At 40.4% G+C, this 11,512-nt stretch overlaps 1 pseudogene across 1 annotated transcript; it reads right to left on the bottom strand.

Annotated features, from left to right (window-relative positions):
• Nucleotides 1–7,455: 7,455 nt before the first annotated feature.
• On the bottom strand, nt 7,456–8,215 carry LOC308626838 (small ribosomal subunit protein uS2-like; annotated as a pseudogene). The gene has a single exon. The product of its transcript is annotated as a small ribosomal subunit protein uS2-like (transcript).
• Between the last annotated feature and the right edge of the window lie 3,297 nt (nt 8,216–11,512).

Below are 11,512 nucleotides of genomic sequence, written 5' to 3'. Positions count from 1 at the left end.
CTGAATTGGATTTCTGTCCTGATTAATACAGGTTATTTGTATTTTCTTATCAATTTTTAGAAAACCTTTGTAATTTTAAATTCTAGACTTAATGCACTACATAGGTTAATAAAATTAGCATGGCGTTCCATGATTTGGCCTCTGTCAACCTCTGCCATTTGTTACTCTACTCTCTACACCACACACCACACACATATACTTTAAATTCCAATAACTGAACATTGGTGTTGGCAGTGTCTATAGATGAAAAACTTCACACAATCAGGTCTTTAGCATTTCTCTTCTGTCCTTCCTACAGATTCATTAACTTGGGACTCAGACGGGATTACACTGCTGAGTCTGTGCTGTACCCACCTCCAACCATTGGTCTTGGGGTGTTTCCCTGAAGCATCCCCTGTATGTGACCCTTGGACTTCCTCCCCATGGCCTCCACTCCCCTGCCTCCCCCCCAACAAGGTTCTCTGGAGTCCTCCTTTTAAAATTTTCAGGCCTGTGGATTTGAAGCTGCTCAGGTCCAAGAGTGTTCTGGGGTTTACATCTATTGATTTTGGAAACTACAGATGGCAGCGGAAAAAAAGGAAAGCATATTGTTCGACGTGATGAATGGTAAAGAGAAAATATATTGTGAAAGAAAGTATCACAAAACATCAAGGAGGAAAAGTATTGCAATTTAGATAGGTTGTCCAGGGAAGATTTCACTGATAGTGAAATCTGAGAAAAGATACGAATGAGTATAAGGAAGTCCACGAGACTCTGGAGGAAAGATGTTCTAGGCATGGGAACAGCGAGTGCGAAGAACTTGATGTAGGAGCAATGCCTGATTTGTTCAAGAGACAGCAAGGAGGCCGGTGTGGCTGGAGCAGAATGAAAAGGGGGAAAGTAGTGGATGAAGCCAGAGAAATGAGTTAAGGGTGGAGGGTAGGGCCAGATCATGGAAGACCTGGTTAGCCATTGGTGAGGATTATGACTTTTACTTTGAATGAGATGGGAAACTATTAGAGGTTTTGGGCAAAGGAGTGTAATGAGTAGGTGCTGAGAATAGAACAAAGCAGTCTCCAGCTATCTCGTTTCTTTAAATTCTTAAAAAATATAACTCTATAATATACTATTAATATATAAACTAATATAGGAAAAGTTTAGAAATAGAAATCACCCCAAAAGTCACCCATGAGTCCACATAGTAACAGCCCATTAACATTTTTATGTTCTCTCTACGCCTATATTAGTCTCTATATACCTATCCCCATCTATACCTATTATACCGTGTTTAAAACAGAAAGAAAAATCTAGAAAACAGTAAACAAAATGTCCATATCTTGGTTTGTTAATCTTAGTGCCTCTTTCCTCTTAACTTTGGATCAACTGTGCTTCTGCCTGAGGCTAGCATCTTCATTGGATCTAAGCCACCCTCTCACACCTACTCAAAGGCATACCCCAATAATCCTCACCTCTTGCATTATCAAATTTTACTCTCCTGAATTTTTAAATTAGCATGCAAATATACTTTTTAAAAGTCACTCACATAGCCTTCAGGCCAAGATGACTAACCTGCCTGAACAAGTACAATACCAGACAAAATATATCAAACAGGAGCAAAGGATGGGAGAGACGTGATCCCTGAAATGGGAAACATGAAGCAAACTTGGGTTCCCTCAGTTTACTGCCTGGAGAGAGTTTCTAGGCCACAGCACAGGGAGGGAGAACTCAAGCAGAGCTTGACCGTATCCCTAAGTTGAGATGATGGAGCAAGGGGCCCTGAGCAGCCAAGTGACTAGATTGGCAGGGCAGAGTACCAAAGGGGAGAGACCTAAACGCTGGAGGTCTGCAGAGGGTCCCTCACAAGTATTCAGTTGAGTGCTGATGAACACTTGTGTAAAGAAAATACCTGAGGTGGGGGAAAGAATCATCCAGAAGGATTAGGGGGAAAAATCACTGGAACTCACAAAGTGCCAGTAATAGTACCATCGGCGAGGGCAGAAAACCTCTTAAGTCATAGGACGTCAGAGCAATGGCTCTCAAATGATGGCAGTTTTATGCCCCGCCCCACCCCCGCCAGGAGACAGTTGGTAGTATCTGGAGACATTTTTGGTTTTCATAACCAGAGAAGATGGGCTCTACTGGCATCTTCTGGGTAGAGGCCAGAGATGCTGCTAAACATCCTACAGTGAATTATCCGGCCTTAAATATCAATAGTGCTGAGGTTGAGAAACGCTGGCTTCTAATAGTAGAGTCTTGCCTGCATAGGAGAAAAAAATGAACCCTAGACTAAACACTGCCTGAAAGATACTTAATAGCAAGACCTAAGAGGATAAAACTGCCCAAGTAATTTAAACACATCCCAGAACAAAGCTCAAGAATATATATATTAAAAATATTCAGTACCCAACAACATACAATACAAAATGACTGGCATCCAATCAAAAATTGGATAACTCATAAGTCATGCAAAGAAGCAGGAAAATACAACCCATAATGAGAAAAACCACTCAATCAAATTGACCCAGAAATGACAAAGAATTAGACAAGCTCATTAATACAATTATTAAACTATTCCATATGATCAAGAAGCTAGTGGAAGTATTGAACATGCTCAGTAGCAACATGAAAGCTATAAAAAATCAACCAAATTAAGCTTTTAGAGATAAAAACTACAATGTCTGAGATTTTAAAAAATGCACAGATGGGATTAACTGTGGATTAAACATAATAGAAGAAAAGAATAAAAAAATCATGGTAGATAGGACATAAAAGAAACCATCCAAAATGAAAAACGGGCAAATAAAACACTAAGAAAAATTGAACAGAGCTGTAGTACAACTTCAAGCAGCCTAATATGTGTAAGAGTAATTAGAGTTCCTGAAGGGGAGGGGAGGGAGGAGAAGTAGCGAAGTATTTGAAAAAAATAATCTCTGGGACACAGCTCTTATTGGTAAATTTTTAGTAATGAAATACTTATACTAGAAAAAATAAGTCTCAATTACTTCAGCTTCCACCTTAAGAAACCAGAAAAAGAATAAATTAAACCCAAACTAAAGAGAAGAAAAGAAATAAAGATTAGATTGGAAATCAACAAAATAGAAAACAGAAAAACAAGAGAAAAATCAATTTCTATACTCTATTTAAACCAAAAGCTAACTTTTAAAAAAGATTAATAAAATTGATAAACTTCTAGCCAGACTGATCAGGAAAAAAAAAGAAGTTGAAGATACAAATTATAACAGGGATGAGAGGTGTGACATTACTGTATACACAAATTCTTCTCCACATAAAGAGTGCTAATCAATGGGAATTCCCTGGAGGTCCAGTGGTTAGGACTCGGCGCTTTCACTGCCGTGGCCCAGGTTCAGTCCCTGGTTAGGGAACTGAGATCCCGCACGCAAGCTGCATGGTGTGGCCAAACAAGACAAAACAAAAGAAGAGCGCTAATCAAGTTTGCTAACCTCCACATTGCTGATTTCAATATTCATTTATTACTTATATTGCTTAAGCCATCAGCAGTATTTTGCATAACTGATGTATTTTCATTTGGCTTCAAGAAACAACATGCTTGGTTTTTCTCTACCTCATGGGACATTTCTTTTCAGTCTCGATGCTGGTATTTCCTCACCTCTCTGGACTTCAGTATGTTGGAGTGCCTGAGGGCTCAGTGTTCAAATCTCTTCTCTTTTCTACCTATGTTCACTTCCTAGGTAATCTCATCTGGTCTTAGAACTTTATTACCTAGGACTCCAAAATCTATATTTCAGCCTAGATCTCTTCTCTGAACCACAGGCTCATATATCCCTTTGCCTACCAGACATCTCCACTTTGATACCTGCTTTAATCTGGGTTCCTAAGAAAACAGCATAAAATTAAACCTTATTGTGAATACTTTATTGGGGTGATGCAATCCCGGAACAGGATGACTGAAGGTAAATGGGCGGTGAAGCAGGGAAAAAGAGAGAACAAATACAGGCAGGTGTTACTGAGTGTCTACAGCATAGGCACAGCTGTTTGCTTAGTCTCACTGACTATCTTCAGAGGGCAAATGGCATGAACTATGTCATCTCACCTCACCATGGGGTAGGAGGAGGGACTAGAATTTTCTGCAGGCTCCCCTCGCTCGCCCTCTGGTCAGCTTCCACCACAGAACATCAATTCCACACTTTCAGGTGCACCATTCAGCCTCTCCAGCAGTCAGGTTCCAAGACAACGCAATAGCACAGGAGGAGTGGCAGGCTCTGCAGAGATCCAGGGGGAGTCAGTTGCTCCCTCTACCTGCAACCTGGTGGGACTGCAACCTCAAGGGTTGGTGCAGGCAGTCTTCTTAGAGGGTCTTCAGTATCACAGAGCAGAAACTCTGGCCCTGCAAATAGGAGGAGGCTTATAAACTGGGCTTGGTACAGTGACTAATTAGGCATCTTAAACCCAACATGCCCCCATCCAATTTTTAATTTCTCCCCAAACATGTTCTTCTTGTAGTCTTCTTCATCTAGAAAGTGGCAATTTTGTCCTCCCAGTTGGTCAGGCCATAGCCTCCCTGATTTCCTGCTTGCTCCGCTTCACTCAGTTCTCCCCACAGCATCCAGATCATGTTCAGACTGTGTCACTTCTCTGCTCAAAATCCTCTTCCTCCTCGCTCTGTTTGAATGTCAAAGGGGCATTGTGTCTGTAACTTACTCTTAAACAATTCAGGGAAAACTTAACATATCTATATATATAGATATAGATATATCTGGGTATATAGCATAAGTAGAGAATTATAAAGCAAATGTGATAAAATAATACTTGGGGAATCTGGGTGAAGCACATATAGGAATTCTTTGTTCTATTCTTGCAATTTTTCTATAAGTTTGAAATTATCTCAAAATCCAAAGTTAAAGAAAACTTAATGGCCCCGAAAGGGAGAGAGTGAATTACTAAAGGAAAATCAGGTAAGGTGCTGTTATTGAGAAAGCTTGGGGCAGAGAGAGGGAGAAGGGAATATTGAGAAAGCAGTTATAAATATCCCCTACAGCCATATTTAAAATGAAGATGAAGAGCTACGTTTATGGATGTGTAAAATATTTATGATAGGGCTTCCCTGGTGGCGCATGGTTAAGAATCTGCCTGCCAATGCAGGGGACACGGGTTCGAGCCCGGGCCCGGGAAGATCCCACATGCTGCAGAGCAACTAAGCCTGTGAGCCACAACTATTGAAGCCCACGTGTCTAGACACCATGCTGTGCAACAAGAGAAGCCACCGCAATGAGAAGCCCGCGCACCGCAACGAAGAGTAGCCCCTGCTCACCGCAACTAGAGAAACCCCGCACACAGCAACAAAGACCCAACACAGCCAAAAATAAAACAAATAAATAAATAAATTTATTTTGAAAAATGTTTATGATACAACAATGGGAAAATTTTCATTTGCCATCATTAATATCATTTTTGGAAAAAAGTACACAAATGTATATGTAGAATGGCACTCATCAAAATACTAAGTTGGCTAAGTAGGCTTCTGGAGATAAATGACTTATCTTTATTCTTTTACATAGTATCTTTTTTTTTTTTTTAACAGCAAGCTAGCAGCACATTTATAATCAGCAAAAAGAAAAAAAATCAATAAAAGTTAAAAAAAATTCTCATTTAGATCAGGGGTCAGCAAACATTTTCTGTAAAGGGCCAGATAGCAAATATTTTCAGCTTTGAGGGCCATACAGTTTCTGCTGCAACTATGCAACTCTGCCTTTATAGCAGAAAGCAGCCTTAGATAACTCACAAACAAATGGGTGAGGCTGTGTTCCATTAAAACAGTGGCTGGCTGGCCTTCCTGCAGTAGTTTGTAGACCACTGATTTAGAAGAATACTTTTTCCCTAAAGCATGGCTTACAGGAAAGGAATATTCTCATTCTTCTGGAGTTTTCTATAGGGCCCCCTTGACCAACTGACAGTCTAGGAATTCCACTGGCCCCACATAATTAGCTATATCATTGAGTAAGCAGACTAAATAAAATTTAATGAAAGCATTTACACAGAACCACATTTATAAAGAAATAACAAACACCTTGTCTGGAGAAGTGTAGTGTAAGTGATAAATATGCATTGTATGATATTGTAGATAGTTAGATTCAGTCTGCCTGCCAACTGTTGGAAAGAGATTCCTTTTAATGTGCCCTGGAGGCTCAGATGCAGCTCGCTGACAGCTGGAGTGATCAAAGGCCTGAAAGGCATCCTAGGGAGATGCGGAGAAATGCGTGTGCCAAAATCCTTGGGAAAGCCATGCCTCCTGGTCTAGTTCCAGGAAGGAAATCTTCTTCTGTAAGGAACATAATCCACAGCTTCCATAAAATTAGTTGGGTAGTGTATTGTCTTTTTCTTTTACCTTGAAGAGATTGTGTAAGATTGCTTTTTTTCTTCCTTTAATGTCTGGAACTTTTCCCTGCTGAGATATCTGGCTTGGACTATTCTTGATGGGAAATTTTTAAGTTACAGATAATTTCCTTTTTTTTTTCTTTTTGGCCACCCCGGCAGTGGAAGTGCCGCATCCTAACCACTGGACCATCAGGGAATTCCCAATAATTTCCTTAATAGACACAGAGCTATTTAGATTTTATATTTCTTTTCTTTTCTTTTTTTTTTTTAAAGCCATTGAGCTGGGCACTTTATTTATTTAAATTTAATTAATTAATTAATTAATTTAATTTTGGGCTGTGTTGGGTTTTTGTTGCTGCGCACTGGCTTTCTCTAGTTGCGGTGAGCAGGGGCTGCTCTTCTTTGTGGTGCGCTGGCCTCTCATTGCGGTGGCTTCTCTTGTTGTGGAGCACGGGCTGTAGGAGCGCGGGCTTCAGTAGTTGTGGCTCTCATGCTCAGTAGTTGTGGCTTGCAGGCTCTAGAGTGCAGGCTCAGTAGTTGTAGTGCACGGGCTTAGTTGCTCCATGGCATGTGGGATCTTCCCCGACCAGGGATTGAACCCGTGTCCCCTGCATTGGCAGGCGGATTCTTAACCACTGTGCCACTGGGGAAGTCCCAGATTTTATATTTCTTATTGTGTCAATTTTGGGTAAATTTTATAATTTTTTAGGTAAAATTATGAATCATATCCTTTATGTTACACCTGTAGTGGCTGTAGATCTGTGCTGATGGCCACTTTTGCATTCCTTACATTGACAAACGGGACTTCTCTCTGTTTCTTGATCAGTTTTGCTGGGGGATTGCCAATTTTATTCTTTCTCAAAAATGAGCTTTTGTCTTTTCTTTTTTAAAATGTATGCTTTCTATTTCATTAATTCATGCTCTACTATTTCCTTCCTTCTATTTTCTTTTTTTAAAGAAACTGTTGATTTTTCATCAACTTCATTTCCATTTTCTCTTTAAGGTCTATGGGAGAACAGCTTAAAGCCAATCAGTGGTTGTCCCTCCCCATTCAGTGTCCTGAGCAGTGGGAGCTGCAGACCAGTCTTCAGGAGGGAACTGCTGAATAGGCACACAGGGCACCTACGCATCTGCAGACCAGTCTGGGATCTCAGGTTGAGTAGCAGTAAAGTCAGGAGCTAGAGCTCTCCATCCGCACTGAAATTCCTCCTTGGTCACAGCCTTTTCAGCAGTGGCCTGCTCTTCCTTTTCAGTCTCTTCCAGGTGTGTGTGGAAGTAGAGATCAGGCATGACCCCCCGTGGGTGTCCATGGGTGATGGTGCCACGCATGCGCAGAACTTCCAGGGTCAGCACCCACCACCTCGGACCCCCTGAGTGAGCTCCCTTGTTGCTGTAGGGAATGGCAATGCCCGCAGAACACACAGTTGAGTCTGTGTTACACAGAGCAATGGTGGGCAGGTTAACATAAGACACCTGTGTGAGAGGCTGGTGGGCAGTCCTGGGGTCAGTAACCACCAGAAGTCTCTGCTCCTGGAAGGCTGCCTGGATCTGGTGAGTAAAGCTTCCAGGAGTGACACAGTCAGCAGTAGGAGTGGCTCCAGCGGCAGCAGCAAACTTCAGCACAGCTTGCCGGCTGGTACTTCTGGAGGATACGACACTGTCATCAGTTGAGTTTTCAGTGGCATCAATGGCACAAGCTGCCAGCAGAACCTTCTCCCAGATTCTCTTCAGATTTATGAAGCAGAGGCCATCACTTTTCCTTTTGTAGAGGCACTGTTCCATTTGGAAGTCAAGGCTGGTGTCACCCTAAGTGGGTTCCTTATGTGAGGAATTTGAGGACCGCCTCTTCCTCCATTTGCAGGACATCAAGGACTCTGGACATTGTGAATATTTCTCTTTAAGTTATGATGAGAAACCAGAACAAACCTTATGGACCTCATCCTACTTTCTTTAGATTTACTTGCTATTCTTTTTCTAACTTCTTGTGATGGATACTCAAATCATTGAATTTTAGCCTTTTTTTCCCCTAATAATATCACTATTACCCAGATAAAAATATATTCTAATTTCTATTATGCTTTCTTCCTTTACCCATGGGTAATTTAAATTGTTTTTCTTAATTTCCAAACATTTGGGAATTTTTTAAAGTGTGTGTGTTATTGATTTCTAGCTAATTTCATTGTTATGTGAAAACATATGCTAAGTCTGTGCTGTCCAATATGTAGTCACTAACCAGATGTGGCTATATAAATTAATTAGAATGAATAAAATGTAGTTCATCAGTCACACATTTTAAGTGTTCAGTAGCCACATGTGGCTAGTGACTACTGTGTTGACTATGGTGTCTATTGTATTGAACAGTGCAGATAGAACACAGAAAATTCTATTGCACAGCTGTACTCTAAATGATTTCAATCTGATGAAATTTGTTGAGGCTTGCTGCATATGCTTGCTGAATGTACAAACCTGCATATGCTCAGTTTTGGGAAATGTTCTCTATGCACCTAAAAAGAATCAAGGTTTCTGTCATTGTTGGTTGTACTGTTATCTAATATGTCCATTAGGTCATTTTGTTAATCATATTGTCCACATATACTATATTCTTAGACATTTTTTCTGCTTGTCCTCTTTTACTAAGGGAGTTGTGTAAAAGTCTCCTACTAGGATTGTAGATTTATCTCTTTCTCATTTTAGTTTTGTCAATTTTAGTTTTATATACTTTGAAGCAAAATTATTAGATGTATACACTTTTAGAATATTTCTATTTTCTTGGTAAATTGACTCATCAATAGAAATGTCCCATTTTATCTCTAATAAGACTTTTGCTTTAAAGTCTACTTCTTGTTTGTTTTTGGTACAGCTATTAGCACATTTCTTTTGGTTGGTGTTTGAATGCAGTATCTTTTTTCCATACTTATATTTTAAATTTCCTGGATTCTGGTAGTTGTGTCTCAAGTAAGTACTACATGATTAATTAAAAAAAATCTAGTCAAGGGGCTTCCCTGGTGGCGCCGTGGTTGAGAGTTCGCCTGCCGATGCAGGGGACACGGGTTCGTCCCCCGGTCTGGGAGGATCCCACATGCCGCGGAGCGGCTGGGTCCGTGAGCCATGGCCCCTGAACCTGCGCGTATGGAGCCTGTGATCCGCAACGGGAGAGGCCACAACAGTGAGAAGCCCGCGTATCGAGAAAAAAAAAAATTTGAGTCAAGAATCTTTGTCTTGTGTCCACTTGCATGTAATATAATTACTGGTGTATTTGGGCTTACGAAGGTTTGTCTCTTCTGCCATATTTATTTATATCACTATGGACCCATGTATATTTATTTGGCCTTGGGAACACTTTCACGTTGGCTCCTATGTTCTTTGACCTGCTCCCAGTGTTTTGTTTCTTGAGTTCTTGCTTACTTTCTGGTGCTATAACATGCTCCTGGCTCATCTTGTATTTTCCCTGCCCTAGTCCTAGAATCAGCCATTTCTCAAAGGAGCACTGGTTCCTTTTATTTGTAGAATGCTATCTACAAACCATGATCTATGCCTATTAATACTGGAGTATCATTGCCCTGGGTCCTCTCAGAGAACAGAGCTATGTTATATATGTATGTACATGTGATATATATATATATATATATATATATATATATATATGTTTACTAACCCATGTATACACACATTCTATAACTGTTTCTGGTCTATCCATCTGTGTGGGTGTGTAAATTTATATTAATGTCTATGACTCTAATGATTCTGGTAGTTTTTGATTTGAACACTGGACATTGTGCATGAAAAGTTATAGTCTCTGGATGACGTTGTTGTTCTCCAGACAGGATTCACCCTCTTTTCTCTTCTCATTGGCAGCTAGATTAGGAGTAGATAACTTAATTCACTAAAAGGCTGACCTGACTTGAGATTGCATTTCAGACTTTTTTTAGACTTGGTCCACACATATTTTATTCTTATTCTGAGGGTATATTTAGCCTTTTAATGTTTACCCTGAAATTGTGGGGTGTTTATAAGAACACCTCCTACTTGGCATGTCCTGTATTCCCAATTTTTATCCACTAGCAAAGTGAGTCTGCTGAGTTCCACTTAACCTTCCAGCGCCCTTTGGTTAGATTTCTTGGCCTTTTGCCCTGCCAGTTTGAGAATCAGCAAATGCCTGGGGGAAATCAACTGGCATAAAGTGTCAGGTCCAATTCTCTGTGTTTCTCTTCCCTTTTTACTCTGTATACTTCACTACTGTTTAAATTTTTACAGTAGGTAGTGTTATTTTTGTAACTCAGAAATGACCTAGTGAACAAGTAGATTTAGAAAACTGGAGGTGAGGAGTGTAGGATAGCAACCAGTTATTTTATCTGGATGGCAAGGTGTTTAGTAGGGGATTCAGGAGGAAGATATCATGGGTGTGTGTCAACTTCATGAATTTGAGTTTACCTGTAGGACACTAGATAGTAACGTGTAGTAAGCAGTTGGCTCTTAACGTTTATTCTCAGGAAAGATGGCTAACCTTCAAATATAAATGTGATCATCTTATTTTTTCTTCTTCACTTTTAAAATTCCCTAAGGAACAGACGATAATCGATTGGACGCCTTTTTTCCCTACTCACTTCTCAACCTATCATCATGTCTGTGCATTTTAGCTCCTCTAATCTGGACCTTGTGATTTTATTTCCAGACTGCCCAAATAGTTTTCCTTTCTGCTCCTCCTTTTAATTTTAGACTCTTATGAAAGCAGGAAGATGATCATTCCATTCCCTGGTTCAAAGATCTTAATGGCTTCCCATTACCTTGAGAATAAAATGCAGAAATATGAAATCTATTCCAACCATACCTAGTACTTTTCTGTTTTACAGATGACACTAAACCCCAGAAAGTTGAAGTGTCTGCTTGTTTAGCATCACATTTTTTTTTAAATTTTAAACAAAATTTATTTATTTTTATTTTTGTCTGCGTTGGGTCCTCGTTACTGTGTGTGGACTTTCTCTAGCTGTGGTGAGCAGCTACGCTTTGCTGTGATGTATGGGCTTCTCATTGCAGTGGCTTCTTGTAGTGGAGCACAGGCTCTAGGTGCATGGGCTCTAGGCACACGGGCTTCAGTAGTTGTGACACGCAGGCTCAGTAGTTGTGGCTTGAGGGCTCTAGAATGCAGGCTCAGTAGCTGTGGCACATGGGCTTAGTTGCT

Source organism: Mesoplodon bidens (assembly GCF_964165515.1).
Source record: "Mesoplodon bidens genome assembly, chromosome: 13".
NCBI lineage: Eukaryota > Metazoa > Chordata > Mammalia > Artiodactyla > Ziphiidae > Mesoplodon > Mesoplodon bidens.
Note: the sequence above shows the minus strand (reverse complement) of the source record. Positions and strands in the feature narration are given on the sequence as shown.